The following is a 7369-nucleotide window of genomic DNA, read 5'->3' as shown; positions in this document are numbered from 1 at the left end:
CATTAAGGGAATTAAGATATATGCACACAAAAAGTATAACTCTTAGTATGGGAGCCACAAACCTAGTAAATGTGGCCCTTCTTTATGGTAATTTTATTATACTTTCCAATAGATACATACAGTGTTTTAACTAATTGGGGGGGTGTATGCAAAAATGCAAAGGATGATCACTATAACAGTATCAAATATTGAAAGCTGGAATCCATGTTCAAAAGAAAAACTGCATGAAGGCTTGCAGTTGGAACAACTGCTCTTTTAAAAACTAAGAATAAACAGATGCCTTGTTAATTCAGATTGTTTGATGATGAATTTTTACTGTTATTCTAGGAAAATGGGTATGCTCTCATTTCTAAATCCCCTGTATACCACAAGAACCTGAAAAAACATGTAGGAGCATCTACACCACAAAACAGAAGCACCTGAATTCATGATTAACAATACTCAAATATGAACCTCAGACACACATGAAAACTATCAAGGTCTTACTCATATGTTGAAGCTAAAACTTTAATTCAAAGAATATTAGTTTGTTTATTAAAGGATATGTAGAGCAGGGATGAGGAGATATTAAAGGTGATTGGAGAATGATAACAAAACACATAGAAATAGAAGGAATATAATTTAGCATTCAATAGCAAAGTGGGGTAACAATATTGTATAGCATTGTTCAGGTTTGGAACAATACTAAAAAATAGAATCTAATCGGCTCTAAACATAAATTAAAATAAGAAAAAGTTCTAATTACTCTAGGAAGATAAGTGTATGCACATACTGAAATGTGTCCATTTACCTTTTAAATATATGCAACAATAACTGAAAGGGTTCTTTAAAAAAAGCAAGATACAAGATGCACTATTTGTTCAGCAATTATCAATACTTGCAAAGCTGATATTTGCAGATGTGGGGAAGCTGAAAGAAGCATAGAATGATGCCAAAGAGGCCAAGAAGCAAAAGTTTTGTGTAGACATGCAAGGTATATAGTTGCAATACTAAGTTTGGAGATACGAAGTTTCCAAACAAAACTACAAACAAAAATATCCAATTGTCAGAGCTTTAAATATTCTTTTTAACTGTCCCCTTTCACTGGGTTTTGTTTTCAGAACATAGTATTAATAGACAAGACTATATTTCTTCAATGTTTGCAACTATGTATCACCTGAAAAGTCAGTATAATGAGGACTTCCATAGTAACAGACTAGATTTTTTCACATTTAAAATATCTAATTATATTTATTCCTGACAGAAATAAAAAAATAAGCACTAAGGATTGAATGGATAGATTTAACTTTATGCATTTATATTAATAAAAAACACCATTACATAGACAGCTTTCTGCTTTGAGTGAGACTTTTAAATTATCATTCCCAACAAATTCATTATCTTTTGCATTTGATGCAAGATTTCCAGAGGTATGAGTGATTGATATTTTAAGTGAACATGAAGATTATATTAACCAGAATGAGAACAACCAAATTTCAAAAAAGTCCATATTTGTTGAATTTCAATTTCTGGCAATTGCTGTGGCCTACAAAACATATTGGATGGCTCACATTTAGCAATTATTTATGGAGGCCCACATTCATGTACTGTGTACACAAAGAATGAGGTAAAAATTAAACAAGGTTATTTCCTTCGTGTTCACTGTATATTATAGGGGGTTATTCAGAAAGGTTTATCATAACATTCTATAGCTTGGTATTACATAGTACAATAATATTGTAAATTGGGTATCATTACTCTGCCTGAATAATACAGAAGGATTCACGGAAAGTCAACTCAATACCTGGATCAGGTAGCAGAAACATTTGAGTATGACAGACGTACTGAAAAGACTGCTGTAGGGAAGAATATTCACATCACTTTTTCTAAATTGGATATTACAATGCTTAATTGGCAAGAAGAAAGAAAAAACAAGGAAAGATGATACTAGAGTAATATTTCAGAAATACTGGGGATGTACAACTTTTTAGCTTTCCAAGGCTAGACTGAACGGAAAGGAATCATCCAGGACCACACATTAAGTATACACACACTGTAAAAAGCCAATAAGAAAAAAATGAGTATAATTAATCCTAATTATAAAGTATATCATTCAGGGAATTTATTTTAAAATTTGTGATCCGTGGATCTGGAGAGATGGCTCAGTGGTTAATAACACTTGTTCTTGCAGAGGATGCAGACTCAATTCCTAGCACCTATATATATGGTGGCTCACAATCATGACTAACTCCAGTACCAAGGAATTTGACAACTTTTTCTGCACTCTGTGGGTCCCAGACTTACCTGTGGGCAGCAGTCCAAATACTCATACACAAAAAATAAAGTAAATAAATAATTTTTTTAAAAGATCAGTGAGCATACCAATGTTGTGTATGCTAATAAAAAATGAGCACATATAAATAATAAAATTTTATTGATTTTTGATATTTTTATTATAAAAGTAAAAGGAAAGAAAATAGTGAGCTACCTGACATTGTATTAGAGAGATTCTTAAATTAATACCTGCTTTAATGGATATCATTGTGATTCTGAGTTCTCATTGGTACTCATCAGATATTTTTCTAATTTTGCTGTGAATGGACGTTGTGTCTGACAATAGTTGCTCACAAATGTACATACTTGAAATAGTGATAATCAATAATGTGTGATTATGAAGCGACAAATATTAATCTCTGAAGATAAGACTTAACAAAATTCTAGGATAGATATAATCAATTTTTCATTAAGTTGAATTGAAGTTGAAAATTTTCAAGGAAATATCTGTGCCAAATAAATATGGAGTCACAAATATGCCAAAATATTGATAATTTTTCTGGAAATTTTTGAAATCTGTTTTCAAATTATTAAATCAATATTAAAAGTAACACTGCATTTTCACTATTCACAAGACTATATTTAATCAATGTGTCAAAATACATAAAATTGCTTGCTTTAATTTGACCTTGCCTTAATTTCACTTTCATTAGCAATGCTGTTATGACTTGAAACATTGTATTGATAAAATGTTTTCTCCTAAAAGCTCCATATTTAACTCATTTAAATGAGTTGTTTAATCGACTTAAAATGCTGAATAGTAAGCAAGTTTTCCTCATCAAATTTTGGCACAAATTTTGATTTCGATGCCATAAGCAATTTGATAACATTGTAAATCATAAAATCATTCATCATTTACACTCAACTCAGCTATTTTACTTCCAAAAATGGAATGATGTCACCATAGTCAGAAGCAACACTTTTAAGGAATTCTTAGAATTGATATGAATTAATCTCTTGCCCCTTACAAAACTCATAGTCTTAGTGATCATTTACAGGACATTATCAATTTAAAATTCTTTTGTATATAAATTATCTTCATGTACTGTGAAATAATATTTCATAAAATTTGAGTGTGAAGCATCAATTGTATTTTCTTTTCTAAGTTACTCTTCTTTATCTACCATCACAAGGGAAAGCGAAAACATCAGTAACTATCAGATTTGTTGAAAACAGGCAAAGAAAGTTGCTTTAACATACTTTGCTGTTTTTTTATAATTCTCCCAGTTCCTTATGTTAACTAAAGATGGCAGGAGGAGCCATATGTCAGCAAATTATAACATTTAAAAGTAGAAGTTTTAAGATCAACAACTGATAAATGAGACCTCTTAACGCTGAAAAGATTCTGTAAGTTAAAGAACACCAATAGAAGAAAACAGCAACCTACATATTGGGGAAAAAAATCTTCACTAGTCCTATATCCAATAGACAGCTAATATCCAATATATACATACATACATGCACACACACACACACACACACATATGGGACCATGAACATGAAAGACAACCTGTTTTGGTTGAGCAAGGCTTACTGCAGAGACCCAGTAGAAAACTCTACAAGGGATGGAACAGTGAGCCACATTCCCAGAGACAGGTGCTTGAAACCACAGAGCCCCCAACTCCATAATTCTGTGACTACCAGTCAAGCAGACAAAGCCCCAAGCTCCTGGCATTCTAGCTAGACTCCAACCTTACAGTTACCTGACAATAGCCAGATATGCTCCCCCCCACAGCTACTCTGCAACTACAAGATAGCCCAGTCCACTCTTAAAGGGGCCATTTGGCCCCTCCCCTCTCTCTCTTAAACTCTCACCCTTCTTACTCTCCTCTCTAGCTCTCCTTTTCCTCCATCCCTTCCCCACTTCTCTCCACGTGGCCATGGTAGGCCTCTCTCTTTTACCTTCTCTCTTTCTCTCTGCCTTTCTACAATAAAGCTCTAAAACCATAGACTGTCTCTTTTCATCAAGGCCTGCTGTGCTTGAACAATGGAATAGGTTTTCCCTTAGCAAGGCCTGCTGTGCTTGAACAATGGAATAGGTTTTCCCTTAACAAGGCCTGCTGTGCTTAAACAATGGAATAGGTTTCCCCCTAAAGAGCCACCTCTAGCCTCCCACCAGAAGGCCTTCCTGCAATCCAGCCATGAACCAAGGACTCTAGCCAGTGTAGGAACCTCTCCCTACCCTCTCGTCTGTTCCGCTCCAGAGGCTGGCCAAGCAGCCCATAGGGTCCCCACTTTGTTCTTAGCTCTTCCGTGGTGTCCAGCAGCATCTAGGAACCTGTTATCTATGGTCTCTGTGAGGCCCAGAGACCTCAGACTCTTGTCCACTCTTGTCCAGACCCTTGTCCACTCCCCTTGTGGGCTGGAGTCCGTGACTTCCCACCTGGGGCCCCATGGAAAGCATGCAGTAGTCCTCTGCTTCTACCCACACAGAGCACGGAGCTTTGGTGGGACGTGGGTTTTCTCCCACTGCCTTTATTCCCCCAAGTCCGCTGCCCTACGTGTGTGTGTGTGTGTGTGTGTGTGTGTGTGTGTGTGTGTGTGTGTAATTTCAAGAACCTTAATCATCAGGGAAATGCAAATCAAAACAACCCTGAGATTCCACTTTACACCAGTTAGAATGGCTAAGATAAAAAACTCAGGTAACAGCAGATGCTGGCGAGGATGTGGAGAAAGAGGAATACTTCTCCATTCCAAAAAAAAAAAAAAAAAAAAAAAAAAAAAAACATGGGAGTAGATCTACCTGAAGACCCATGTATACTGTTCCTGCACATATAACCAAAATATGTTCCACAATACCACAAGGAAATATGTGCCACCATGTTCATAACACCCTTATATGTAATAGACAGAAGTTGAAAGCAATCTAGATGTTCACCAACTAGAGAATGAAAAAAGAAAAAAATGATATATTTACACAATGGAATACTACTCTGCTATAAAAACAAGAACATTATGAATTTTGCAGGCAAATGGATGGAACTAGAAAATATCATCCTGAGCAAGTTAACTGAGACCCAAAAGGACATACACCGTATGTACTCACTGATATGTGGATATTAGCCAAAAAGTATAGAATATCCATGATATCCCCCTCAGACCCTAAGATGTTAAACAAGAAGGGAGGCCCAAGTAAGGATGGCTCAATCACATTTAGAAGGCAGAACAAAACAATCGCTGTGGTAAAGAAATATGGAGGAACCTGGGAGGAAAAGAAAAAGAGGAGGGTCAGGTATGGGAGGAGACAGAAGAGAAACCCATAAGACCAGGAGAATAAATGTAAATATGCAGCTGCTAGGAATGGGGAGTGGGGAGAAACTCTAGAATATTTCAGAAACCTGGGACATGAGAGGCTCCCAAGACTCAATGGGGGTGACCTTAACTGACATGTCCAATGTTGGGGAGATGGACCCTAAGGATACTACTTCCAGTATTTAGACAGGACCTGCAGTGGAGGGATGGGGACACCAAACCACCTTCATTTTTTTTTTTTTGACTCAGAATTGTTCCTGCCTAAAAGAAACACAGGGACAAAAATGGGCAGAGACTCAAGGAATGGCTGCCTAGTGACTGGCTTAACTTGGGATCCATCCCATGGGCTGACATCAAACCCAGTCACTATAACTAATGCTATGTTGTGCTTGCAGAGAGGAGCCTAGCATGGCTGTCCTCTGAAAGGCCTTACCAGCAGTTGAATAAGACAGAAGCAAATACTTACAGCCAAACATTGGAGCGAGGTTGGGGATCCCTATGAAAGAGTTAGCAGAAGGATTGAAGGAGCTGAAGGGGATGGCAACCTCATAGGAAGCCCAACAGAATCAACAAATCAGGACACATGGGAGCTCTCAGAGACTGAGCCAACAACTAAGTAGCATACACAAGATGGTCAGAGACCCCAGGTGCATATGGTAGCAAAGGTCAGTGGAAAAGAATTTGATTGACCCCGTAAAGACTTGAAGTCTCAGAGAAGGGGGCTGAGGAGACAGGGGGAGCACCCTTTCAATGTCGAAGGGCAGGGAGGATATTTCCATTCATTATCCTACCCTTCTGTTACTCTTTCCTGTCTCTCCCCACATCTAACCCTGCCCCACACTCCCCCCACACGCAACATCCCCTCTCCCACTCACTTTCATAACTCCCTCTGCCTTCTATAACTATTTTGTTCCCCCTTCTAAGTGTGATTCAAGTATCTTAGCTTGGGCTTTCCTTCTTATTTAACTCCTTTGGGTCTGTGGGGTATAGTATGGGTATTCTGTACTTTATGGATACTATCCACTTGACAGTGAGTACAAAACATGCATGAATTTTGGATCTGGTTTTCCTCACTCAGGATAATATCTTCTAGTTCCATCTATTTGCTTGTAAAATTCTTAATGTCCTTGTTTTTAATAGCTAATTAGTATTCCATGTGTAAATTAACCACATTTTCTTCATCCATTCTTCAGTTGAGGGACATCTGGGTTGCTTCCAGTATCTGACTATTACAGATAAAGCTATTTATGATCATAATAGTGATTGTGTTCCTGTGGTATAGTGAAGCATCTTTTGGGTATATGCTCAGGAGCAGGATAGATGTATCTTCAGGTAAAAATATTTCCAGTTTTCTGAGAAACTGCCAGATTGATTGTACAAGTTTTCAATCATACCAGCAATTGGGGAGTGTTCCCTCTTCTCCACATGCTTGCCACCATGTGCTATCACTAGGGTTTTTTATCTTGACCATTTCAGTTGGTGTAAAGATGAATCTCAGAGTCCTTTTGATTTGATTTTCCCTGGTGGCTAAGGATGTTGAGTATTTCTTTGAGTGCTTTCTGGCCATTTGAGATGCAAGTGTTGAGAATTTTCTAGTTAGCTCTGTACCCCATTTTTAATTGGGTTGTTTGGTTTGTTGGAGTCTAATTTTTGAGTTATTAGTAATTGGATATTAGCCATCTTTCAAATGAAGTGTTAGTGAAGATCTTTTCCCAATCTGTAGGCTGCCATTTGGTCCTATTACACTGCTTTTATTATGTTTATGTATGTTTGAATTTCTGATCTCTGAAAGATTTTTAAAATG

Source organism: Mus caroli, unplaced genomic scaffold, assembly GCF_978045245.1.
Source record: "Mus caroli unplaced genomic scaffold, Mus_caroli_1 scaffold_5, whole genome shotgun sequence".
Classification (NCBI taxonomy): Eukaryota; Metazoa; Chordata; class Mammalia; order Rodentia; family Muridae; genus Mus; species Mus caroli.
This window is presented reverse-complemented; position numbering follows the sequence as displayed.